The 27,381-nt window shown below is 44.8% G+C and overlaps 1 long non-coding RNA gene across 1 annotated transcript in view; it reads left to right on the top strand.

Annotated features, from left to right (window-relative positions):
- Positions 1 to 943: 943 nt before the first annotated feature.
- The window catches only part of LOC105486734 (uncharacterized), a 54,171-nt gene continuing 27,733 nt past the window's right edge, over positions 944 to 27,381 (top strand). Inside the window, exons 1-3 of the long non-coding RNA XR_011613641.1 lie at positions 944 to 1,169; positions 7,666 to 7,871; positions 10,417 to 10,560. This is a non-coding gene — a long non-coding RNA (uncharacterized lncRNA). The remainder of the gene's footprint in view (positions 1,170 to 7,665; positions 7,872 to 10,416; positions 10,561 to 27,381) is intronic.

Genomic DNA, 27,381 nt, shown 5'->3' with positions numbered 1-27,381 from the left:
GCAAGTCCACTCCTACGTATGCATCTAAGAGAATGGAAAATGTGCATTCACACAAAACCTTGTACGTGAACGTTCATAGCAGCATTGTTCATAGTAACCAAGAGGTGGGGACAGCTCCGACTCAGGTGTTCATCTGGTGAATGGATCAACAGCATGTGGAATAGCCATAGGAGGGAATACCCAGCCATAAAATGGAACAAAGTACCGACTTATGCACCAGCATGAATAACTCTTGATGCTAAGATAAGTAAGCCTGATGCAAAAGGCTTACTTATTGTGGAATTCCTCTGGTATGCAAATCCATAGATACAGACAGTGGATTGCTGGTCACCAGGGCTGGAGATGGAGGAGTGACTGCTAATGAGAATGGGATTTCTTTGATGAAAATGTTCTAGAATTAGATAGTTGTACAACCTTGTAAATATACTAAGACCCACTGAATTTTATACTTTGAAAGGGTGAATTCCACAGTATGTGAATTATGTCTTAATAAAAATTGTTTCAGAAAAAAAGTACAGACATAAATCACTCAATGACAGATATGTTCTGAGAAATGTGTCCTTAGGTGATTTTGTTAATGTATGAACATTGAAGTGTACTTACACAAACCTGGATGGCAGAGCCTACTGCACACCTAGGCTGTATGGTATGACCTATTGCTCCCACGCTGCAAATCTGTACAGCATGTCCCTGTACTGACTCTTGTGGGTAACTGTAAAAAAATGGTCAGTATTTGTGTATCTAGGCATATCTGAACATAGAAAAGGTACAGTAGAAATACCATATTATAATCTATGGGACCACCATCCTATGTGTGGTCTGTTGTTGACCAAAAGGTCGTCATGCAGTGCATGATTGCATTTAAAAAATCAGCTGAGAGATATGTCCTTTCTGTGAACTCTGAGTATTAAATGTCAAGCGCCTTTCTTCAGGAGAGGTTCTTCAGGGTATGGTGGTAACAAAGGGTTGCAGACACCCACACTGTTTCCTCATGCAGGGCCACTGGAGGAGGATAAATTGGAAACGTAGCTGACACTGGAGGCCCAAGCAGGCATCTACCTCAAACCCAATGTGAATCTCAGGACAGGTTGGCTCAGCTTGATGGGTGGGTGGCAAGAAGACACGACGACCGAGAAGCAAAAGTGGAACCTTAGAGTCATGAGAGGATGGTGAGTTTGAAGGCATGGGAGCCCTGCCCACTAGTCACATGGACCTCATGAATGCCTGACCCTGGCCGACCCCATCAGCACTTCCTCCTCTGTGTGTGTGTGGGGGGGGGCAGGGTGTGTGGGCATGGCGGGGAACAGGGGTTTAGCAGCAGTGAGACTCAGGCATTTTCAGGCCGGTAGGAACCAAGCCGCTCTGAGACGCAGTCTGGCCACAACCACCATCCCCTGGGAGGAGAGGGTTGGCAAGACCTGGTGGACCATTAGGGAGTGGCCTGAAGTTTAGGGCAGAGGTTCTGCCCAAAGGGGAATGGGATTCTGTGGGGGGACCGGGATGCAGCCACAGTGGGGGAGCAGGGGCAGGTAGGAGGGAGCAGGGATGCTCCAAGTTTAGGGGCATGTTCTGCTGGAGTTGGTCACTTTGGGGTCACTAGCAAGCAAGCCTCCTGGTATCTCTGCTTTGGGGTGCCCTGTCCTGTGACTCACTGTAACCAATGAAGCAGGAGGGAGTGACAGGGAAGTGTGCCAGTTCCAGGCCTAAGCTCGAGGAGGCCTAAGCTTCTGCTTTTGCACTGGGGGAGCCTGAGCTGCCGCATAGTGTGCTGAACCCCGAGACTTGTGGAGAGAGTGAGGTGCAGCTGCCCCAGCCTCCCAGCTGAGCCTGGCCCCACTGACCCTTCAGCTCTAGGCAGCATGTGCCTGACTGCTGGCCAGGCCAGCAGGAGATGTCCCCAGCAGAACCCAGCCCTGCTTGCAGAATCCTGGCAAATAAAGTGACCGTTAATTTAAGTGGCTGAGTTTTGGGGTAGCTGAAACTCCCACTCCAAGTCTATCCTCTGGCTCCTGCCTGGTGGGCAGAGGTAGCTGATCCACCTCCTGCTCTGGACAGACCTGGCTCTGGCACTGGGAGGACTTGATGCCACAGGGAGAGACTCCATGAGTGACACTGGCATGGGCAGGCTAGCAAATAGGGTACCAGCAGAAGTGGCCTGAGTTGGGTGGTATCTCTGTGCCCAAGGGGTCTGGGGCAGGTACTCCCAGGCAGTGCTAATCTGCCCATGGCCCAAGGGACATCTTGGAGCTCAGCTGACTGGTTTTTGCCCACTGTGGCTCAATCTACAGCGTTGTCCAAAGCATCCTTCACAGGCTGCCAGGCATAAAGCATGTCTGGGTTATCTGGTTCCTCACCGAGTGGGCGTCAAGCTCAGCGTCTGACACACGTGGACTCAAACTAGCTACATGGAGGAATGCGTGAGAGGCGAGCCTTCCCCCGGGGCTTCCGTGGTGGATCCCTTATAGCCCTCACCAGACCCTGAGCCATTCTCTGTAGCCAGACTGAAGGCGTTGGGAGGCCAGGGATAGATCTGGAAGGGGTGCTGTGCACACAGGAAGTGCCCGGCAATGCTTGTGGCATGAAGAAGTGTGGGAGATGGAGAGCCTCAACCTCTTCTAGTTGCTTTTGCTGCAGGCAGGTGTGGTGCGCACATGCACAGGACAGAGCTGATAAAGACTGACCTTCGTCTCCTCCTGGGAGGCACAGAGTCCGATGTCCGTTATGTGTCAATAATTCTGCGTTATTTAAAATTTAGCTATTGTGACCAAAACACATTTATTTATTTATTTTATTTTATTACACTTTAAGTTCTAGGGTAGATGTGCACAACATGCCGGTTTGTTACATATGTATACATGTGCCATGTTGGTGTGCTGCACCCATTAACTCGTCATTTACATTAGGTATATCTCCTAATGCTATCCCTCCCCACTCCCCTCACCCCACACCAGGCCCTTCCTATGATGTTCCCCTTCCTGTGTCCTAGTGTTCTCATTGTTCAGACCAACACTCATTTATAAACTCACCTGTCAGTATCTCTTGCCATCTTCTCATCCCTTGAGGGTCAGAGGACCCTCAAGATGGATCAGCAGTGACCTTGTGCATGTGGAGAGGGGCCCCGGGGGTGTGGAGCCTGCTGGGCATTGCAGAGCTGGCAGTGCCTCTGTGTCATTGCTCCATGGAGTCTGTCTGCCCCCAGCTCCACTCCTCCCATGTCACCATCCCCAGCCCACCCCACACATTTCCACTCTGAAACTCTGTGAGATGTGAGGGTCTGTCTGTGTGTTTTCAATGAATGCAAGTGTACTACCTATCTCCTATTTCTTACCTCTGCTGTCAGCCTGATGCTCTTCAGATTAACCACGGTCCTTCATGGGCCTCCGGCATTGCTTTGTGTAGCTGTTAGTCTTTTTTTTTTTTTTTTTTTTTTTCTCCTGTAGCCCAAGCTGGAGTGCAGTGGCACAATCTTGGCTCACTGCAACTTTTACCTCCGGGGCTCAAGTGATCTCCTGCCTCAGCCTCCCAAGTAGCTGGACTACAGGTGTGTGCCACCACATCTGGTTAATCTTTTTGTATTTTTAGTAGAGACGGGGTTTCACCATGTTGCCCTGGGTGGTCTCAAACTCCTGAGCACAGGCGATCCGCCTGCCTCAGCCTCCCAAAGTGCTGGGATTACAGGCATGAGCCACTGTTCCCAGTCGGCTGTTAGTCTTTTTATGTGCCTTTGACATTCAGTTACTTGCTCCTTCAGATGGTGGCATGCGGGTTGTCTTGAATGCTATCACAACACCTGAAGAACATCCCTGTGTGTTTCCTCAGGATACCTGGGAGGAGAATCAATGGGTCATCGCCACCTTTTTTCCCCCAGATTTATCACTAAGTATTTTGTAGTTTTTGATGTTTGTTATAGGTCATATTTTCCTGTTTCTTTATGTGCTTGGTAATTTTTGATTGGCAGTCATAGATTGTGAATTTTACCTTGTTGGCTGCTGGGCACTTATGTATTTCTAAAATATTTTTGAGCTTTTTTCTGGGATGCAATGAAGTTATTTGGAAATGGTTGGATCTATTTGGGTCTGGCTTTTAAACATTGTTAGTGGAACAAGTAAGAGAGGCCTTTAGTTGAGGGCTGACGTTTCCACAAATGGGTCCAGATTCTTCAAGGATTCTCCTCAGTGCCTGGTGTGGCTGGTGGGAGCTGACACCACTTCTGGCCCAGAGTGGGAGTGATGACAACTCCCTGTCTCCCTTTCCAGCTGTTCTTTCCCATGTCAGGAGGCTTCCTTGCAGCATGTGCTGATCAGTTCTCATCTGATCCACCACTGTACAGAGAGGTCCAGGAGGCAAGGTGCTGAGATTATCTGTCTACAGCTCTGTGAGTGAGTTGCCATGGATGTGGGTTCTCCTGCTTAGTCAAGCCTTCCATGACCACAGTCCCAGCTACACCTTGACCACCAACCTGTGAGAGACCCCAAGTCAGAAACTCAACACCCAACTAAGCCACACCCAATCCCTGCCCTCAGATGCTGTGTGAAATAGTACATGCTTGGAGTGCTAAGCCAATAGGCTTGGGGTAATCTATTTTGTAGCAGGAGATAACCAGCACATATGCTAATGTGTGCCCACCTGTACACCTATGCACACAGGCTCCCTCCATCCATGCCTTCTGCTCCCTTCTATCCCCATGTTCCCGACCAATGCCTTTTGAGGCTCAGCTTCCCTACCAGATGCCCTTGATTCTTTTAGAGTCCTGTGGATGACCCTAGACCCTTTTCTGTGCCTACACTTTAAGGACACCTGTCTTCTACCTTGTTATCACCTTTCCTGTGTGATATCTGCCTCCCTTCCCACTCTGTGTTTCCTGAGGGCAGGAGCTGGGCCAGGGACACGAACATCTGTGACTCCATATCTGGTTGTCCCACTGTGGAGATGTCACATGCCCTCACACACCACAGCAAAACCCTCTCCTACATCTGACCCTGTAGAGCTCACCTGACACCACATATGCATCCATGCCTGGGTTTCCCATATTATGGGTCAGGGAAACAATTTCTCACACCTATAGGGCTGGCTCTACTCACACACCTGAGACTTGGGCCAGAAGGAGCCTTTCAGGATATGGGACTGCTATGGTTTGAATGTGCTCCCCAAACTTTCGGTGTTGGAAACTTAGTCCCCAAATCCATATGTTTATTGGAGGTAGGGTCTTTGGAAGGTGATTGTGGTTATAAAAGGTCATTTGGGTGGGGCCCCCATGATGGGACCAGTGGCTTTATAAGAAGAGGAAGAAAGACCTGATCTGGCACAATCTTGTACTGTCTCCACATGATGCCCTCTGCTATGTGAAACTGTAGCAGGGAGATCCCCACAAGATGCCAGTGCCATGGCTTCTCAGTCTCCAGAACTGTGTGCTTAAGACTAGATCATTTATAAAGAAAAGAGGTTTAATTGACTCACAGTTCCAAATGGCTGGGGAGGCCTCGGGAAACTTATAATCATGGCAGAAGTTGCAGAAGAAACAAAGGCCCATCTTACATGGTGACAGCCAAGAGTGAGTGAACGAAGGAGGGATCCCCTTATAAAACCATCAGATCTCTTCTCACAGCTCCACTAGGCAGTGCTCCAGTGGGGACTCCTTGTGGGGGCTCCAACCCCACATTTTCCTTCCATACTGCCCTAGCAGTAGCAGAGGTTCTCCATGAGGGCTCCACCCCTGCAGCAGACTTCTGTCTGGACATCTAGGCATTTCTGTACACCCTCTGAAACATAGGCGGAGGCTCCAAATCTCAACTCTTGTCTTCTGTGCACCTGCAGGTCCAACACCATGTGGAAGTTTCCAAGGCTTGGGGCTTGCACCTTTTGAAACCATGGCCCAATGTGTACCTTGGCCCCTTTTAGCCATGGCTAGTGCTGGAGCAGCTGGGACTTGGGATGCCATGTCCCAAGGCTGCACAGATTAGCAGGGCCTGGGGCCTGTCCACAAACCATTTTTTCCTTCTAGGCCTCCAGGCCTGTGATGGGAGGGGCTGCTATGAAGAACTTTGAAATGCCCTGGAGACATTTTCCCCATTGTCTTGGCTATTAACATTCAGGTCCTTGTTACTTATGCAAATTTCTGCAGCCAGCTTGAATTTCTCCCCAGAAATTTTTTTTTTTTTCTACCACGTGGTCAGGCTGCAAATTTTCTAAACTTTTATGCTCTGCTTCCCTTTTAAGTAAAAGTTCCAATTTCAAACCATCTTTGTGTGAATGTGTATGACTAAATGCTTTCAGAATCAGCCAGGTCCCTTATTGAATGCTTTGCTGCTTAGAAATATTTTCTGCCATATACCCTAAATCTTCTCTCTCAAGTTCAAAGTTCCACAGATCTCTAGGGTAGGGGCAAAATGCTGCCAGTCTCTTTACTAAAGCATAGAAAGAGTGACCTTTGCTCCAGTTTCCAATAAGTTTCTCATCTCCACCTGCGACCACCTCAGCCTGGACTTCATTGTCCCTATCACTATCAACAGTTTGATCCAAACAAGTCTCTAGAAAGTTCCAAATTTTCCCACATCATTCTGTCTTCTTCTGAGCCCTCCAAACTATTCCAACCCCTGCCCATTACCCAGTTCTAAAGTTGCTTCCACGTTTTCAGGTTATCTTTATAGTAGTGCCCCACTTTTGGTACCAATTTCCTGTATTAGACCATTTTCACACTGCTATAAGGAATACCTGAGACTGGGTAATTTATAAAGAAAAGAGGTTTAATTGACTCACAGTTCTGCGTGGCTGGGGAAGCCTCAGAAAACTTACAGTCATGGTTGAAGGCAAAGGGGAAGCAGGCACTTTCTTCACAAGGTGGCGAGAAAGAGAGAGAGAAAATCCCACACTTTTAAACCATCAGATCTTGTGAGAATTCACTCACTATCACCAGAACAGCAGGTCTCTCCCTCAACAAGCAGGGATTACAATTTGAGATGACATTTTGGTGGGGCCACTGAGCCAAACCATATCAAGCAGTGACAGGGATGTGGGGAAATGGAATTTCTTAAACATGAGAGTTGAGGTTAGTACAAATGCTTACAAGAGAAATTTGGCTGAAAAGATGTATCAACTCATGTTATTTAGAAGTGTATTGCATAATATCCAAACATATGGGGATTTTCTAGTTATTTTTAAATGATTTCTAGCTTAGTTTCACGGTATATGTCCTCTGTATGACTTTGGTCCTTTGAACTTTGTTGAGTGTTGTGAATGCTCCAAGTGCTCTTGGAAGCAATGCATACTCTGCAGTTGTTGGAATTCAGGTCAAGTTGGGTCATTGTGTTGTTTCTGCTAGATCTCTGCTGATTTTTCCCTTCTTGTTCTGTCAGTTATATATAGAGAGAGGTTTGAATCTACCACTATGGTCATGGACTTGTCTACTGTTCCTTTTGGTTATGCCAGGTTTTGCTTAGGATGCATGTTATTTCATGCCACAAGTTTAGAACATTGCATTTCTGTTTGGTTGTCACCTTCTGTCATTCTAGAATGTCCCTTATCTGTATTACTGCTTCTTGTCTGACGTTAGCATTGCCACAATAGGTTTTTCTTATCGTTTTAGTTTCAAGTCTCTGTAGCCTTATGTTACATATGTGTCTTATATGTTATTCTTGCATTAATTCTTTGGATAATTTCATTCCCTAGACATTTGCTGATGACCTTCATGCCAGATGCCCACTTGAGAGCCTGGAGAGAGTGGCATGTAGCACTTTCTGCCTGCTGAGTGGCCTGCACACGCCCCTGGGATCTCTGGCTCCAGAGCCTGTGTTTATCCTGCTATGGCAAACCACACTGCCTTCTCTAAGGCAGCATCTCCTGGTGGGAAGAGTATCATCTGCTTTGAAGTTCTGGTAAGGACTCGGCTAATTGAACGCCCACTTGTTAATTAATTCACATGATGTATGGCACACAGCAGGCTCTCGGAGGTGACGTCAGCTGTGCCTGTTGGTGTGGTCTTTGACCAGCAGTGCCAGCATCACCTGGGATGCCAGTGTTTCAAGTTTATCTGTGGGGATTCTTTGTGGTTTGTGTTGAAAATACCTCCAGGCAGGATGTAAGTTTGTGTCTGTCAGGTGCCTGGAGACTGCGGATCTAGGTCTACCTTAACCTGGATTTTCAGTTTGTACTTTTCCACCACAGAGGCAATGGGACTTCCGGCCCCAGACCACGGAGGTGTTGTCTTCTCGGCAGGCAGGCCTTTCTCTTTCAAAGCTCCAAGTTCTCCTTTCAGCGTCAGAGCTGTGTCAGTTTCCCCTGCTGTACGGCAGAGCCTCTGGCCTTGTTCTCTGGCAGGTTGTAGTGTTAGACAAGCTTCTTGCCCCCACAACCCCTTCTGCCTCAGCCAGACCCCAGGGCCCATGCTGCCCTGTGGGGGCTTTGCAACTGCTTTCTCCTTGCAAATCCTCCTCCTCACCCACTTCGGAGATATGGTAAGTCCAGGCTCGCATTCTGGCCTTACAACTCAATAGCTGTGTGACCTTGGGCTACCCTTTAAAAATTTCTCCGAATCTTGGTTTCTATGTCTGTAAAATGGCCACATTAGTACCCTAATGGCAGCTATTTCTTTATTCTCTCTTTGTCTGTTCTTTCTATCCATTTTCCTTCACTTTGAGTGACTATTAACCAAGGCCAATAGAAACCGGAACCATGTATTAAATTAGATGGGACTTGACTTACAATATCATAATGTTTCCTTAGAAAATATTTCACTTTTAGATCTATTCTGCTGGCATCTTATTGCCTCTCTGATTTGCCAAGATAACAGACAACAAAACGAAGGGCCTTAACACAAAAATGTCTCTTGATAGCTGTTGTAAAAAAGCTTCAACCAGAATTCAAGTAACTCTTGCTTTTAAGTCATGAGAGATAAGTAAATAGTACTGCACAAAATGACAACCTACAAAAGTGCAGACCTTTGAAGGCGTTCTGGATGTTGGCATTTAAACACCACTAGAATGTCTTCCAATCACTGGAAACTTCCCAAGACCTGGGCGTTATGTCCTTTGAGTATTTCTCAAAGGATAAAAATACACTGATTGTCCATATATTTTGAGTCCTGTACATGTAATGAGTGCTTATGCTGTATTGCCAGATGCTCTGAAAGGGGATAAAATTTTAATTAGTAGTCAATAAAATTCCTTTCCATTTTTCAATATAATAGATCTGCACACAGTTACTGCTCCCTGCTCATTATTCAGCATGGCTTCCAGTGTCACTGATTGCTTGGCAGTTGCAGGCTATGAAAAGTTCAGGGAAGTTGCTTTGCCTCTCCTCTTCTGGGTGTCATTCCCTCTATCCCATTTCCTCCAAGGGATAATTTCCAACTGGAGACAGTGATATGATGACTCCTCTGGTCCTGAGGACTTCTTTTAGGGACTCCTCTGCGGCTCACATACCCATCTGGAAAGGCCCCCTTCTTCTTCCAGCAGCTGGGGTCACAGCTCCCATAAGCAGCTCAAGAGGCGGCACTCTGCTGTGCCCCAAAGCTCCCTCTGCCTTTGGGGTCTTATTAGAGATGCCTGCCATATGCATGTTTGCACTCTGGTGGTCCCTGGGCTGGCTTTGGAAGGACAGCACCTGCTGCTATAAAAGCCACCAGGAGAAGATGCCTGATGGAGACATAGCTAGTGCAGCAGGAGGGGGCAATGTAGTATATAAAGGAATGGAGGGTAGACCCCACTCACTCATCCGTCCATCCATCCATCCACCCACCCATCCATCCATCCACCCATCCATCCATCCGTCCATCCACCCACCCACCCACAGTTCCCTCCCTGCAAACCTGCTTCCACCCAAAACTCCCTCCCCTAGCTCCCTCCACTGAAACCTCCATCTACCCAAACCTTCCTCCATCCATCCAGCCATTTATTTAGGCATTAACTAACTAACTACCTACTAGCTAACTAACTTTTCTTTAGTAAGCATTTGAAGACTCTGAGCCTGTTGCTGGGGTTACAGAAACAAGACATGGTCTTGCCCTCAAGTTGCTCAGTCTTGTGTCTGAGACTGACATGTAAGCAGAAATTCATATATAGTGTGATGAGTGCCATCACTGGAGAACATTCAAGCGGAGGGGAGAAGATTGCTTTTGGAGTGGGGAGCTCTTCACAGAATGGACGTTTGCTAGGAGGGGTGGAGACTTACCAAGGGGCTGGGGTGGGCTGAAATGGGAGTGCCTATTGACAGTGCCTACTGACAGCGTGGTAGGGACGAATGTACAGCATTCATGGACTGGGAGTGGCAGGCAGGTTGGGAGAGGGTGCAGGTGCTGGGTCTCGAGGGCCTGCAGAAGCCTTGCTGCAGGATTTGGGTTGACTCTGCAGATGAGGAATGTGGAGAAGGGGTGTGATAACAATTGGAATTGCATTTTGAAAAATAATTCTGCTTGCTCTTCAGTGAATGGACCAGAGGAAGTGAAATGAAGAAAAGAGACCAAATAGGAGGCTGTTGCTGTGGTCCAGGCAGGGGGTGCTGATGGCAGGAGATGCTGGAGGCCAGAGCCAGGGCGGGCAGTCACTGGTCAGCAGAGGATGCCATATGGTAAGTGGAGTTGGCAGAGAGCAAGGAAGAGGAACAGGCACAGATTTGAGACAATGCTCAAGCATCTAGGCTGGGAGCTGTGCTGGTGCTGGGGCCATCTGGAGCCATGGGAATTGGGCTGCTGGCTTGACAGGAACGGTCATGGCGTGATTGTGGCAGGTGGACAGTGGGTGCCATGTTCACTTTTAGGTGTCTGTGAGATGCTCAGGCGGAAAGGCCTTGCAGGTAGTTGAAACATGTTTGAAGCTCAGGTATGAACTGCAAGATGAAGACAGAGTGGATACTAGTGATGTGAGGGTGATGGAGGCAGAGGCAGGGAGGTGACTGGCGGCAGCCACAGAACTCCTTGGAGCCTCTGCAGATGCCCCAGTTCATGCACTAACAGTTCTAATAGCCAAGTCAGTGTTGGTTCATATGGAAGCTTCTGAGGAGTTAAAAGTGTTCTGCATTTCCACAGGAACTGCTGATAATTTGAATCTCTTCCATATCATTTCTGGATAATTGATGTTTGAGGTCAAATGCAGGACCTCACATCAGATGATTTTTGGCCCAATGCTAGCCTACCAGGGCCTCTCTGATTTGCTGTCAATAGATGCGCCTTGCCTCCCAGCCCTGTGCCCCTCCCGCGTGGTGGGTCCGGCCAGGTGGGTCCCGCGAGGGTCTGCCTGTGTCCCTCCCTGTGGTGGGTCCTGCGAGGGTCAGCCTATAGGCTGCCGATCAACTTTGACTAGAACAGGGCCTGGGGGCGGCTTCCCTCAAGGGTGCAGGGACTAGGCGCTAGGGAGTTTCCTTTGGGGGTGGTCTGTACCCCTGTGAACCCGCCTTTCAGTATCTCGGGACCTCCTAGCGCTCCCCCTTGGGCACCAGGATGCTGGTAGCAGGGCCTTCCTTTTGTCCTAACAGCCCCTAGTAAGTGCGCAGGCGGAGGTCCTGCGGTTGGTGCACTGCCAGCTAGCCTCCATGCACCCGATCTAACTCGTGATTTTGGTCCCTCTTCCAGTCATTTGACAGATTTGGAAGTTGGAAGAACGTGCACCGCCCATTTCCTTCAGGATAAGAGCGTGGAGGGGCGGGAAAGCCCCCTCTCTGTGTGGGGCGCTGTGGAAACCCAAATCGCAAAGTCGTCTCTTCGTTATTTGTGAAAGAATGGACAATTGTGTACCTGGTTAGAAATCTTTAATTTCACATTTCTTAAACATCAGATTTTCAAAAACGGGTAGGTCAATCGTTAGAGAAACTGCATGTGGGGCGCGGGGCTGCGTTGGAGGGTGGCACCGCCTGGTGTGGAGAGCAGGCATCGCGCGTGCGCTTAGCTGACTCTGAGGGCTCCAGAGGAGAGAGCAGTGCAGGGACCTGCAGTGGCATGATGGTGCCAGAGCTGACGTGGCTTGTCTTTCACATTCGCGAGAGGCAAGGCAACTTTCTGTGGACAAGCAATATTTCCCGATGGAGGATTAGCAGGTTGAAAAGCTGTAAATGGGCACAAACCACCTATCCTCTGCTCCGAGTCGCTGGGCAGGTGAGATGTAGAGTTCAGGCCACACCCAGACAGAAGGAAGTGCTAGAGGCGCCCCCGTCTGCTCCTCCGCCTTCTTCCCTGGGACCTCCGCACCTCTGCAGCATCCTTCACCTCATCCTGCTCTGTGCCCTGGAATATGGAGAAGGATTCAGCGCCCAGGGCTGCAGGGCCTCCCTCGCCCTTTGTGTTGGGGGCGCGTCCTTTATCTTCCGTCCGAAGGTGACGGTGTGATAATGGCAGCCCCCTACCCGCAACAAGCCTGAAGATGACACCTACTCACTCCCACTCCTCAGGGTGGGACGGCCCCTCCTCGGTCACCATCTTCACAGCCCTGAGCGCTGGGCAGTGGGCTCTTTAGGGACGTCTGGCCCCGGGTAGCAGGCAAGGACGGACTCTGGAGAGGTCTTCACAGAACTCAGGAGGCCACGGAGCGTGTCACTTGCCCTGCAGGTGTTTAAAGACCAGATGTGGGAAGGGAGTGGATACAGAGTAGGTGGCTCAGAGAGCCCAGGGATGGTGCTTCAGGGCTGTTCTGGATCTCATTCTCCTTAATTTTTGATCCATTAGCATAACAATCTCAAGCATCTCCTCCTTCAGAGGCTGGGCTCTCCTCTTTCATGTATTACTGTAATCACCTGACAGGTGCTTCCTGCCACAGCACAAACCAGATCAGCTCACTGAGACCAGGGTATTGAAGAAAAGAAGAGCTTAATGAAGGCCAGGCCAGCCATATGGAAGGTGAAGGTTTTACTCAGGTCTCTCTGAAGGCTCAGAGTCAGGGGTTTTCAAGAACAGTCTGGGGGGCAGAGGGCTAGGGAATGGGTGCTGCTGATTGGCTGGGATGCAATCACAGGGGTGTGGAAAATGGTCCTCCTTCATGGAGTCTGCCTCTGGATGGGGACCACAGGACTGATTGGGTCATGAGTCATGAGTTCACCTCTGGGTGGGGTCAGTCAGTTGCCAGAATGCAAAAATCTGAAAATTATCTCAAAAGACCAATCTTAAGTTCTACAGTAGTGATGTCATCTGCAGCAGCAATTGGTTAAGTTGCAAATCTTGTGACCTCTAGAACAATGACTGGTATTAGTTAACTACACCTATATCTTAATCCCCCTTATAACCCTAACTGTGGCCTTTCATTAGTTTTACAAAGGTGGTTTAGTTTTGGGAAGGACGATTATCATCCTTGTTTTAAGGTTAAACTATAAACTAAATTCCTTCCAAACTTAGCTTGGCCTATGCCAAGGAATGACCAAGGACAGCTTGGAGTTAGAAGCAAGATGGTGTCAACTATGTCAGATTTCTCTCACTGTCAAAATTTTGCAAAGATAATTTCATTATTTCTAAAATTATCATGATTTAAAAACACCAGGCAGCAAGTCCCTTCAGTCAGTTGAGTAAAAACAATCATTTGAGATAAAAAAAATGAGCAGATAAGTTAGCTACAGGGCAATTTCCCCTATTTTCACTCAGTGGTTTTGCCTTAGGTAACTCAGAGTAACAGATATGGCAAGACATTTAACCCTGGGGCGTGGAAGAGTCTTAAAGACCTCCTGGTCTGCTCCCCTGATTTTACAGATGAGGAAACTGAGACCCAGAGATGGGAAGTGATTTGTCCAAAGGATCCGTGTCTTATTCAAGGGGCACAGTGACCAGGCCAGCTTTCTGACTCCCTGTCTTGTGCCTTCCTAGCTAATAAGTGAAAGCTGCTACATCAGTTTTACAGGGTGGATGCACATATGGGTGCTTGTGGCACTGAAAAACTGTGAGGAACCCCCACATAGGCAGACCACCACTGGAGCTCTTTTGGCTTCTAAAATCCTTTCATCAGAGAGATCTGTTACTGGACTAACCAACAGACATGTCTGTGTTGTACCTCTCATTGACAGGTTACCACAGAAGGATGTTGAGGGCTCTGTGACTTGGTCTTGCTACATTCACCCAACAAGTGGTGCAAAGAGAGATGGGGGCATCAGTGCTAGGAAGAGGGGAGGGTTCTTGGCAGAAGCAGGGAGCATCCAACGAGCTGGGGGCTGGGGTTTTGGCAGCGGGGAAAGTCAGTGCCCATGCTGTAGGTCACAGTGAAACTGACACAGGTGCCCCAAGGAGGGATCTCTAGTGCAGGCAGTGAAGGCCTTGCCTATAGAGAATTTTACAACAATAATAAAACTGTCTGACATCTCTCTGCTTGTTATTATGACTATGCACTGGCAATACTAAACAGTGTCAGTAATAAAATATTGCTTCCTGAAAAAATTCCTTTATTGTGTTGAGCAATAAAGAAATTCCAAGCTCCCTCAACTGACTGAATGGATCCCCTCTTGCCCAATGGAACCCCAGGGGAACCCTGGAAGCTGAATTCATGGCCATGATGAGACGGGAGATCAGATATAACCTCACTGACCCCTCCCTTGTGAACAGCCATTAGGTTTTCTTCCCTAAGAGTTAAACAGAAACTAGGCCTTTCAAAAGACTGCTAGCTGACCGTCCCAGGTACAGAGCAAAGACAAAGCATGAGATTAAGCTCATCATTCCTTCACCCCTCCCCAAGACCTCTGCTTCCTCCATTCCCTTTTTCTTCAAATGTTCACCTTATCTTATGTAAAATGTAGATTTTCTTGGCGTTAACTCAAATCTCACAAATATGTAATCATTTCTCTCACTGCTGTTCCCTTTCTTATTTGGAAACTATTTGGATAAAAGAAACTTATTTGGATAAAAGAGCCACAGATGCCTCTGTGACTTGACTTTCTCCTGGGCACATCCTCCAGCTGGCTCGAAAGCCTTGATGATTTGAGACTTATGCCACAATCACTCATTTTGGTTGTCAGTTTGTATATTATATATAAGCTTCAAATTAGCAGGCATTTATTATTTATCCTTTAAAAAAGTATTTTCTACAGAATAATTAATTGGAGAACTCTCACCTACAGAGGCAGCCCATGACACACCTAGATTTAGCCATCGGATTTTGTTTTGAGGGTCCACTCACAGCAATGCAGGATTATCTGAGCTTGACTCTGGTGTGTCTTTGCAGTTGATGGCTTCAAACCCCATGGTCCTCCACATTCCTGTGTTTACACTGTTGGTTCTGTAATCACCCAATGGGTTCTTCCTGGCTACTGCACAGACAAAACCAATTCACTGAGGCCATGGTATTGCAGTAGAGAAAGAGTTTAATTGATGCAAGGCCTCTGAGAGGGAGGACTGGAGTCATCACTCCATTCAGACTCCCTGAGAACTCAGAGGCTAGGGTTTTTATGGATAACTTGGTAGGTAGGGGACTAGGGAATGAGTACTGCTGACTAGCTGGGGATTAATTAATAGGGATGTGGAAAATGGTCTTCATGCACTGAGTCTGCCTCTGGGTGGGGCCACAGGACAAGTTGAGTCATGGGTTCAGATGGGATCAGTCAGGGACCAGAATGAAAATATCTGAAAAACATCTCAAAAGGCCAACCTTAGGCTTTACAATAGTAATGTTATCTATAGGAGCAATTGGGGAAATCACAAATCTTGTGACCTCTGGCCACATGACTCCTGAGCAGTAAGGGATTATAGGAACTATGCTGACATCTCAGCAGAATTCAGGCCTCTCCTGTAATGCTCATCTCACTGCCTTTTATTAGTTTCAGTCCCTGAGCCAGGATGGAGTTAGTTTTGGGGAGGGACTTTTATCCTTGCCTCCAAGTTAAACCATAAACCAAATTCCTCTCATGGTTATCTTGGTCCATACCCAGGAATGAGTGAAGATAGCCAGCCTGTGAGGCTAGAAGCAAGATGGAGTTGGCCATGCTAGGTTTCTGTCACTGTCATAATCTTTGCAGAGGTGGTTTCAGTTCTAAATAAAACATGATTGCAATGTGTCTGTAAAGGCAATGAAGAGAACTTGAGTTATTAAGTCTGTCATTCTATGTGACCATTCAGTTTTAATTTCTGATTAAAATTTAAAACAGTGAAATGGAGAATGACTTTTGAGGTTTCTTTTCCTTTTTTTTTTTTTTTTTTTTTTTTGGTAAGAGCAAATTTTGGTTCTTATGTCAAGCTAAAAGGAGGAGACTGAAACACAAAATATAATTTAAAGAATTTACTTGAGTCAAGGTGAGGAGAGCTGCCTGAAAGACTCAGACTCAAGTAACCATGGCTCTGAGCTCCATTTGTTACAAGCAGGTTTTTAAAGGCAAAAAAAAGTAGCAGGGGACAGGGAAGGGGCTGATACAAAGTTGTTTGTGAGGGATTCTGGGGCTGATACAAAGTTGTTTGTCAGGGATTCTCACTGGTTTACAGAAATAACATTGATTAGTGATGGGCCGTACATTGTTAGGGTGTGGGTAATGGTGTCTGGTGTGGCATTATTCAGTTAATTTACAGCTACTTGTGTCATTAGGAAGCAGTTTCAGGAGATGTTCACATGGCTCAAAGTGGGGTAGGATGCGATTGCTGTCTCATTTAATCTCTCTCTGGATCTGACAATTTAAAAGGACTTGCATTCCTCAGACAAAAGTTCTTTTGTTTTCTCGCAGGAAATACTTTGCTGAATTTGATTAATAACATGAGCAGAAATTTCTGCTTCCATTAAAATTGTTAACCATTTTAAATCTAAAGAACCAAGAAAATAATGATTATTAGTGATTACCACTTGACTGTTTACTTTTAAAGTTTATTGAGGTGTAATTTGCACAGATTAAAACTCACCCTTTTTAGGTGCACAATTTGATGATTTCTCTTGGGTTACAACCTGTGACTCTGACTATGGGGTTGCATGGTAAATACGTGTGAAACTGCCTTTGCAAAAGTATGACAGTGAGAGAAATCTGACAGAGTCGACTCCATCTTGCTTCTAATTCCAAGCTCTCTTTGATCATTCCTTGGCATAGGCCAAGGTAACTTTGGGAGAAATTTAGTTTACAGTTTAACCTTAAAGCAAAGATGATAATAGTTCTTCCCCAAAACTAAGACACGTTGGTAAAACTAATGAAAGCCCACAAGCTTAGGATTTTGAGAGGGACTGAATTCTGCTAAGATGCAGGTCTAGTTAACCAATACTAGCCATTTTTCCAGAAATCACAAGATGTGCAACTTCTCCAGTTTCTCCTGTAGATGGCATTCTTTTTGTAGAACCCGAGATTGGCCTTTTGAGACTTTTTTTCCCCCCAAACTTCTGCATTTCTGATGACTAGGTGATGCTACCTAGGCTTGAGGCTTGTGACTCAATTGGTCCCAGGCCCCCAACTCCAAAGAGTTGGACTCAGCACACAAGAACTGTTTTCCACACCCGTATGATTATATCCCCAGCCAGGCAGCAGCACCCATTCCCTAGACCCTGGCCCACCAAACAGTGCTTAAAAAACCATAACCTCTGACCCTTCTAGGAGACTGATTGAGTGATAACTTGAGTTATCCTGCATAGCTGGCCTTGTGTTAATTAAACTCTTTATTTACTGCAATGGCATGGTCTCAGCAAATTGATTTTGTCTGTGTAATGGGCAGGAAGAACCCATTGGACAATTACATATACTTAACTTTATTGGAAACTGCCAAGCTCTTCTTCAAAATGTGGTACTACTTACATTCCCACAAGCCAAGTATGAAAGTTCCAGTCGCTTCATACCTCACCATCACGTGTCATTGTCAGTATTCTTCAGTTTAAATTATATATATATAGAGCTCACTGCAGCCTCAACCTCTTAGGCTTAAGCGACGCTCCCATTTCAGCCTCCTGAGTAGCTGAGACTAAAGTCATGCACTACCATACCTGGCTAATTTTTTTAAATTTTAAAAATTTTGTTAGAGATGAAGTCTTGCTGTGTTTCCTAGGCTGGCCTTGAACTTCTGTGCTCAAGCAATCATCCTGCCTCAGTCTCCCAAAGTGTTGGGATTACAGGCATGAGCCACTGCCCCCAGCTCGTTGTCAATACTCTTAATTTTAATCATTTTAGTGTGAGGCGAGGGCTCATTTGCATTTCCCTCTTGCCTAGGGATGTGGAGCCTCTGACCATCCATAGCTCTCCTCAGTGGAGTGTCTCCTCAAATCTTTTCCCATCTTTTTAAGTTAGACTGTTTGTTTTCTTATTATTGAGTTGTGAGAGTTCTTTATATACATTCAGACACAATTCCTTTATCAGGTATGCAGGCCTTTATCAGTAAATATTTTCTCTCAGTGTGTGGGTTTTGATTTTCATAGTAGTGTCTCTTTGAAAAACAAAAGGTTTTCATTTTTATCAAGTTCAGTTTATCATTTTCTTCTTTTATGAGTCATTTTTGGTATTCTAGCAACAACTTACTTTTCAAACCAAGGTCACAAAATTTTTTTCCTCATGTTTCTTCTGGAAGTTTTGTAGTTTTAGCTTCTGCATTTAGTTTATGATTCATTTTGAGTTAATTTTTGTGTATGGTGGAAGGTAATAGTTGAAGTTATTTTATGCATATGATTGTTCACTTGTTCCAGCACCATTTGAAGAGACTATCTTTTCTCTACTGGATTACCTTGGCACCTTTGTAACAATCAATTAATCGCTGGGTGTGGTGGGTCATGCCTGTAATCCTAGCACTTTGGGAGGCTGAGGCAGGGGGGCCACCTGAGGTCAGGAGTTTGAGACCAGCCTGACCATCATGGAGAAACCCTGTCTCTACTAAAAGTACAAATAATTAGCCAGGCTTGGTGGCACATGCCTGTAATCCCAGCTACTCAGGAGGCTGAGGTAGGAGAATCGCTTGAACCTGGGAGGCGGAAGTTGCAGTGAGCCGAGATCATGCCACTGCACAAGAGCGAAACTCCGTCTCAAAAAAAAAAAAAAAAAAAAAAATCAATCAATCACATATGCGTAGTCTTTTTCTGGAAAATTTTGTTCCACTGATATATATGATGATCTGTGCCAATACTATACTGTTTTTATTTTTGTAGATTTGTAGTTGCTTATTACTGAAAATAATTTTATCATATAGAAGAGGTGGGTTTTAAAAACTGCTCTGCTCTGAATGTTAAGCACACCGAAGACATCACTGACTAGAAGAGATGAATGCAAAGCAGATGAGAAGCTTTTGAGTGGGGAATCTGTAGCCTGACTCCCCCTGCAACTCCCTGAGCAGAAACCAGGGGTACCCTAGCCTAGGGGGAGAAGGACTGTGGTACCCTGCCCCATGGCAAGAAGCTCTGTTTGGAGCAGTTCCTGGTGTGGCCATGGGCTTGGTTCTGGGGAAGACCCTGGAGAGCTGTGGTCCCTGCAGGATTTGAACCAAGGGGAAGAGATGCTCCATGTGCTTCTCCCTGCCATAAAATCGGTGGGAGATTAGAGTTTCCATGAGCTGCAAGGCAGAGTTTCACCTGCACATATTCATAGAATGAGCCCTCCTGCTCTCAGGCTCTGGTGTTCATTTCCAAGACACTGGTTTGAGGCAGTGGACGGTAAATCAATAATTCATCTTGTTAAAACCTTGTGTAATTAGCTTGGGGTCTGTAGTGAGGAAGGAGATCCTTCTGGGCTGCTGATGCACTTGACATGAATGACATCCCAGAGGAACACCTTTCAGTTCTTTTCAAGCCTTTTCTGAGGATCCAGAGCTTCCTGTGTGGGAGAGCACGTTGGGGCACTGAGCCTGGTCAGTGAATGGCACAACTGCAAGCTTAGTTGGCCAGACCTATGGACCAGCGTGGCAATGGCTGTGGTTTCTACTCCAGGTGTAGACAGTCCTGCAGGAGAGCTGATGTTTGTCCTAGTGAGCTCTGCTCTGCTGACTTGCAGGTGGTATTGTGGGCACCAGTGTCAGTACTGGGAAAATAATCCAGGTATGTCCCATGGAGCAGGTTGATGCATGGAGCAAACTGCAGCAGACCTGCAGAAGAGGGGCCTGACTGTTAGAATAAAAAGCTAACAAACAGAAAACAACAGCAACATCAACAAAAATACCACCCCCCCCCGAAATAAACCCCATCAAAAGGTCATCAGCCTCAAAGATCAAAAGTAGATAAATCCACAAAGACGAGGAAAAACCAGCACAAAAATGCAGAAAATTCCAAATGCCAGAATGCCTCTTCTCCTCCAAATGATTGCAACACCTCTCCAGCAAGGGCACAGAATTGGACGTAGAATGAGATGGATGAATTGACAGAAGTAGGCTTCAGAAGGTGGGTAATAACAAACTCCATTGAGTTAAAGGAGCATGTTCTAACCCAATACAAAGAAGCTAAGAATCTTGATAAAAGGTTACAGGAGCTGCTAACTAGAATAATCTGTGTAGAGAGAAACATTAATGACCTGATGGAGCTGAAAAACACGGCATGAGAACTTTGTGAAGCATACACAAGTAGCAGTAGCCAAATTGATCAAACAGAAGAAAGGATATCAGAGTTTGAAGGCCTCTGAAATAAGGCATGCAGTCAAGATTAGAGCAAAAAGAATGAAAAGGAATGAACAAAACCTCTGAGAAATATGGGAATATGTAAAAAGACTGAACCTACAATTGATTGGAGTACATGAAAATGACGGGGAGAATGGAACCAAGTTGGAAAACATACTTCAGGATGTTATCCAGGAGAATTTACCTAACCTAGCAAGACAGGTCAACATTCAAATTCAGGAAATATGGAGACTGCCACTAAGATTCTCCTGGAGAAGAGCAACCCCAAGACATATAATTGTCAGATTCTTCAAGGTTGAAACAAAGGAAAAATATTAAGGGCAGCCAAACAGAAAGGTCAGGTCACCTACAAAGGCAAGTCCATCAAACTAACACCAGATCTCTCAGCAGAAACCCCACAAGCCAGAAGAGAGTGGGGGCCAATATTCAACATTCTTAAAGAAAAGAATGTTCAATCCAGAACTTCATATCCAGTCAAACTAAGCTTCATCAGCAAAGGAGAAATAAAATCCTTTTCAAACAAGCAAATCCTAAGGGATTTCATCAGCACCAGGCCTGCCTTGCAAGAGCTCCTGAAGGAAGCACTAAACATGTAAAGGAAAAACCGGTACCAGTCACTGCAAAAACACAAGAAAATATAAAGACCAATGACATATGAAGAAACTGCGTCAAATAATGTGCAAAATAACCAGCTAGCATCATGATGACAGGATGAAATACACGCATAACAATATTAACCTTAAATGTAAATGGGCTAAATGCCCCAATTAAAAGACACAGAGTAGCAAATTGGATAAAGAGTCAAGACCCATCGGTGTGTGTATTCAGGAGACCCATCTCAAGTGCAAAGACACACATAGGCTGAAAAGAAAGGAATAGAGGAAAATTTACCGAGCAAATAAAAAGCAAAAAAAAAAAAAAAAAAAAAAAAAAAAAAAAAAAGCAGGGGTTGCAATCCTAGTCTCTGATAAAACAGACTTTAAGCCAACAAAGATCAAAAACGACAAAGAAGGGCATTACATAATGCTAAACGGATCAATTTGAGAAGAGCTAACTATCCTAAACATATATGCACCCAATACAGGAGCACTCAGATTTATAAAACAAGTTCTTAGAGACCTACAAAGAGACTTAGACTCCTACACAATAATAGGGAGACTTTAACACCCCACTGTCAATATTAGACAGATCAACAAGACAGAAAATTAACAAGGTTATTCAGAACTTGAACTCACTCAGCTCTGTATCAAGTGGACCTAATAGACATCCACAGAACTTTCCATCCCAAATCAACACAATATACATTCTTCTCAATGCCATATGGCACTTATTCTAAAATTGACCACATAGTTGGAAGTAAAACATTCCTCAGCAAGTGCAAAAGAGCTGAAATCATAACAGTCTCTCAGACTACAGTGCAATCAAATTAGAACTCAGAATTAAGAAACTCACTCAAAACCACACAACTACATGGAAATTGAACAACCTCGTCCTGAAAGATTCCTGGGTAAATAATGAACTTAAGGCAGAAATCAAGAAGTTCTTTGAAACCAATGAGAACAAAGAGGCAATGTACCAGCATCTCTGGGACACAGCTAAAGCAGCATTAAGAGGAAAATTTATAGCACTAAATGCCCACATCAGAAAGCTGGAAAGATCTCAAATTGACATCCTAACATCACAATTAAAAGAACTAGAAAAACAAGAGCAAACAGTTTAACCCCAAAGCTAGCAGAAGACAAATAACTAAGGTCAGAGTAGAACTGAAAGAAATAGAGACAGGAAAAACCCTTCAAAAAATCAATGAATACAGTAGTTTTTTTTTGAAAAAATTAACAAAGTAGACCACTAGCTAAACTAATAAAGAAGAAAAAAGAGGAGAATCAAATAGATATAATAAAAAATGATAAAGGGGATGTCTCCACTGACCCCACAGAAACACAAACTACCACCAGAGAATACTGTAAACACCTCTACACAAATAAACTAGAAAATCTAGAAGAAATAGATGAATTCCTGGACACAAACACCCTCCCAAGACTAACACAGGAAGAGGTTGAATCCCTGAATAGACCAATAACAAGTTCTGAAATTGAGGCACTAATTAATAGCCTACTAACCACAAAAAGCCCAGGACCAGACGAATTCACAGTCAAATTCTACACAAAAAGGCACAAAGAGGAGCTGGTACCATTTCTCCTGAAATGATTCTAAGCAACTGAAAAAGAGGGACTCCTCCCTAACTCATTTTATGAAGCCAGCATCATCCTAATACCAAAACCTGATACAGACAGAACAAAAAAAGAAAACTTCAGGCCAATATCCCTGATAAATATCGATGTGAAAATCCTCAATAAAATACTGGCAAACCAAATCCAGCAGCACATCAAAAAGCTTATGCATCACATTCAAGTTGGCTTCATCCCTGGGATGCAAGGCTGGTTCAATATATGCAAATCAATAAACGTAATCCATCACATGAACAGAACCATTGACAAAAACCACATGAATCCCTCAATAGATGCAGAAAAGGCCTTTGACAAAATTCAACAGCCTTTCATGCTAAAAACTCTCAATAAACTAGGTTTTGATGGAACATATTTCAAGATAATAAGAGCTATTTATGACAAACCCATAATCTTACTGAATGGGCAAAAGCTGTATGCATTCCCTTTGAAAACTGGCACAAGGCAAGGATGCCTTCTCCCACCACTCCTATTTAATATAGTATTGGAAGTTCTGGCCAGGGCAATCAAGCAAGAGAAGAAATAAATGGTATTCAAATAGGAAGAGAGGAAGTCAAACTGTCTCTGTTTGCAGATGATGTGATTCTATATTTAGAAAACCCTATCATCTCTGCCCCAAAACTCTTTAAGCTGATAAGCAACTTCAGCAAAGTCTCAGGATACAAAATACACGTGCAAAAATCACAAGCATTCCTATATACCAACAATTGACAAGCAGAGAGCCAAATCATGTATGAACTTCCATTCACAATTGCTACGAAGAGAATAAAATGCCTGGGAATACAGCTAACAAGATACATGAAGGATCTCTTCAAGAACTACAAACCACTGCTCAAGGAAATAAGAGAAGACACAAACAAATGGAAAAGCATTCCATCCTCATGAATAGGAAGAATCAACATTGTGAAAATTGTCATATTGCCCAAAGTAATTTATAGATTCAATGCTAATCCATCAAACTTCCACTGACATTCTTTGCAGAATTAGATAAAAACTACTTTAAATTTCATATGGAACCAAAAAAAGAGCTTGTATAACCAAGACAATCCTAAGCAAAAATAACAAAGCTGGAGGCATCACAGTACCTGACTTCAAACTATACTACAAGGCTACAGTAACCAAAACAGCATGTTACTGGTACCAAAACAGACATATATACCAATAGAACAGAACGAAGACCTCAGAAATAATACCACACATCTACAACCATCTGATCTTTGACAAACCTGATGAAAACAAGCAATGGGGAAAAGGATTCGTATTTAATAAATGATGCTGGGAAAACTGGCTAGTTATATGCAGAAAACTGAAACTGGACCCCTTCATTATACTTTATATAAAAATTAACTCAAGATAGATTAAAGACTTAAATGTAAAACCCAAAACCATAAAAACCCTAGAATAAAACCTGGGCAATACTATTCAGGACATAGGCATGGACAAAGACTTCATGACAAAAATGCCAAAAGCAACTGCAACAAAAGCCAAAATTGACAAATGGGATCTAAATAAACTAAAGAGCTTCTGCATAGCAAAAGAAACTGCCATCAAAATGAACAGACAGCCTACAGAATGGGAGAAAAGTTTTGCAATCTACCCATCTGACAAAGGTCTAATATCCAGAATCTACAAGGAGCTTAAACAAATTTATAAGAAAAAAACAAACAACCCCATCAAAAAATGGGCAATGGATATGAACAGACACTCTCAAAAGAAGACATTTTATGCAGCCAAAAAACGTATGAAAAAAATCTCCAATGTCACTAATCATCAGAGAAATGCAAATCAAAACCACAATGAGATATCTATCATCTCACACCAGTCAGAATGGTGATTATGAAAAAGTCAAGAAACAATACATGCTGGTGAGGCTATGGAGAAATAGGAACGCTTTTACACTGTTGGTGGGAATGTAAATTAGTTCAGCCATTGTGGAAAACAGTGTGGCGATTCCTCAGGGATCTAGAACCAGAAATAACATTTGACTCAGCAATCCCATTACTGGGTTTATACCCAAAGCAATATAAATCATTCTACTATAAAGAGATATGCACACATATGTTTATTGCAGCACTATTTACAATAGCAAAGACATGGAACCAATACAAGTGCCCATTAATGACTGACTGGATAAAGAAAATGTGGTACATATACATCATGGAATACTATCTAGCCAACAAAAATGAATGAGATCTTGGGAGGCCAAGGCGGGCGGCTCACGAGGTCAGGAGATCAAGACCATTCTGGCTAACACAGTGAAACCCCATCTCTACTAAAAATACAAAAAATTAGCCTGGCGTGGTGGGGGGCGCCTGTAGTCCCAGCTACTTGGGAGGCTGAGGCAGGAGAATGGCATGAACCCTGGAGGTGAAGCTTGTGTGAGTGGAGATCACGTCACTGCACACCAGCCTGGGTGACAGAGTGAGATTCTGTCTCAAAAAAATAAAACAAAACAAAAAAAGAATGAGAATATGTCCTTTGCGGGGACATGGATGAAGCTGGAAGCCATGGTCCTCAGCAAACACACACAGGAACAGAAAACCAAATACCACATGTTCTCACTCATAAGTGGGAGTTGAACAGTGAGAACACATGGACACAGGGAGGGGAAGAACACACACCAGAGCTTGTCGGGGTGGGGGGCAAGGGAAGGGAGAGCATTAGGACAAATACCTAATGCATGCAGGGCTTAAAACCTAGATGACAGGTTGATAGGTGCAGCAAACCACCATGACACGTGTATACCTATGTAACAAACCTGCACGTTCTGCACATGTATCCCGGAACTTAAAGTAAAATAAATAAATAAATAAATAAAATATAAAAAGGAGAAGCTATTAAGAGAGAAGATTTGATTCTACAAACATTCAAATCTCTGCCCATCAAATCTTAAGAAAAATTGAAAGGCAAATGGCAACTCAGAAAAAACATTTGCAATGGGGGGCGATGATTAGATGTCTTGTGATTCTGATTTGCTCCAGAGAGTCCTGGTTTATGCCTGTTTTTGTGCATAATTATTGACTGTAACACTTCTACTCTCAAATGCCCTGATTTAGACAATAAATTACACTATTATCCTAAAAATTGTTAATAACTGTAGTATATAGAGTGGCAGGAGGCTATTGAAACTAAAACAGGTGAGAACCAGGATAGAAAATGCAATAAAGCCACACACAGGTAATGCATACATACAGATTCAAACAAAGGGTCAGTTCATATCGAAAAATATTTATTGTTGATAAAAAAGTAGAGGCCACAATAATGTAGTATTTTAAAATTAACAATTGCAAAGCTCCATAAACAAGTACACACACACATACACAAACACATGCACACACAGACACACACACATAATACATATATACACGCATACACACACAGACACATATACTCACATGCACATACACACACAGGCACACACATATACACACATGGACATACACAGACACACATAATACATATATACATGCATACACAGACACATATACACACATGCACTATACATACAGGCACACATATATACACACATGCACATACATACACAGACACACATAGTGTTGTACAGATTTGAAGCATTTCCTACTCTCTTGGATGTAACAACTTGAAAGACCCCTCCTGGGGGCAATTTTGCAACTTGCATGAGGAAGTTTTCCACTTCAAGTAATGTGCCTTCAGGAAATACCTAACGGTGAGCAGAATGACTCGACTATTGTAGTTGTCATTGCAGCCTTGTTTATAGAACACTTGAAAGAAGGGCAGTGTCCCAAAAAGAGGAACTGGCTACATTGTTATTAGCTGGTGGTGATGAGGTCTGGCAAACTCAGCATAAATGGTGTCTGTGGTCTCTGCCACTCTCTCATGAGGGAGCGAAAAGGAAAAACACACTACTTTCTGCAGTACTCCACTATTATTCTCGATTCTTCACTTCTGACACCAGATGTGTGGGCTTTCTTGACCAATTCTCCAAAACCAGCTGGTATTCTCCAATTTTACTCGCTTCTGAAACCAACCCGAGTCAGGGCAGATCCCCCAGGTTAAGGGCTCGTTTTCACAACGGCACCCCCACCTCAGGTGCCAGTTGCAGGGCGGATGGTGGCAGGAAAACGTGACACTGTCTGGATGACCTGAGAAGCACCCTCTATGAATCTGTTTTCTCCCTGTGCCTCACCTCTCCTGGGTTTCCGCCCCTACTCTGGCGGAGGGCCACTGACGGTGCGTATCTGGCAGGCTGTGCTCACCTGGATTTCCCCCACCCCCTACTCTGGCGGAGGGCCACTGATGCTGCGTATCTCTCAGGCTGTGCTCACCTGGATTTCCGCCCCTACTCTGGCGGAGGGCCACTGACGCTGCGCATCTCTCAGGCTGTGCTCACCTGGGTTTCCGCCCCTACTCTTGCGGAAGGCCACTGACGCTGCATATCTGGCAGGCTGTGCTCACCTGGGTTTCCGCTCCTACTCCTGCGGAGGGCCACTGACGCTGCGCATGTCTCAGAATGTGCTGCAGCTGTCAGCTGGCCCTGCCTCTGTTACAGGTCTCCATTCTGCGGCCAGGTTTAATGGCTTAGTGTCCCAGGGCCCTGCCCTGCCAGGAATGCCACAGGGACTCCTTCCACCTCCTCTTCTTATCACGAAAGTGTCTGTTCCTGCTGTGTCTTCTTCGCTGCTCAGCAGAAACAGGCTTTTCACATTTCTGTGCTTC

This window comes from Macaca nemestrina, chromosome 15 (genome assembly GCF_043159975.1).
Source record: "Macaca nemestrina isolate mMacNem1 chromosome 15, mMacNem.hap1, whole genome shotgun sequence".
In the NCBI taxonomy this organism is placed as follows: Eukaryota; Metazoa; Chordata; class Mammalia; order Primates; family Cercopithecidae; genus Macaca; species Macaca nemestrina.
Note: the sequence above shows the minus strand (reverse complement) of the source record. Positions and strands in the feature narration are given on the sequence as shown.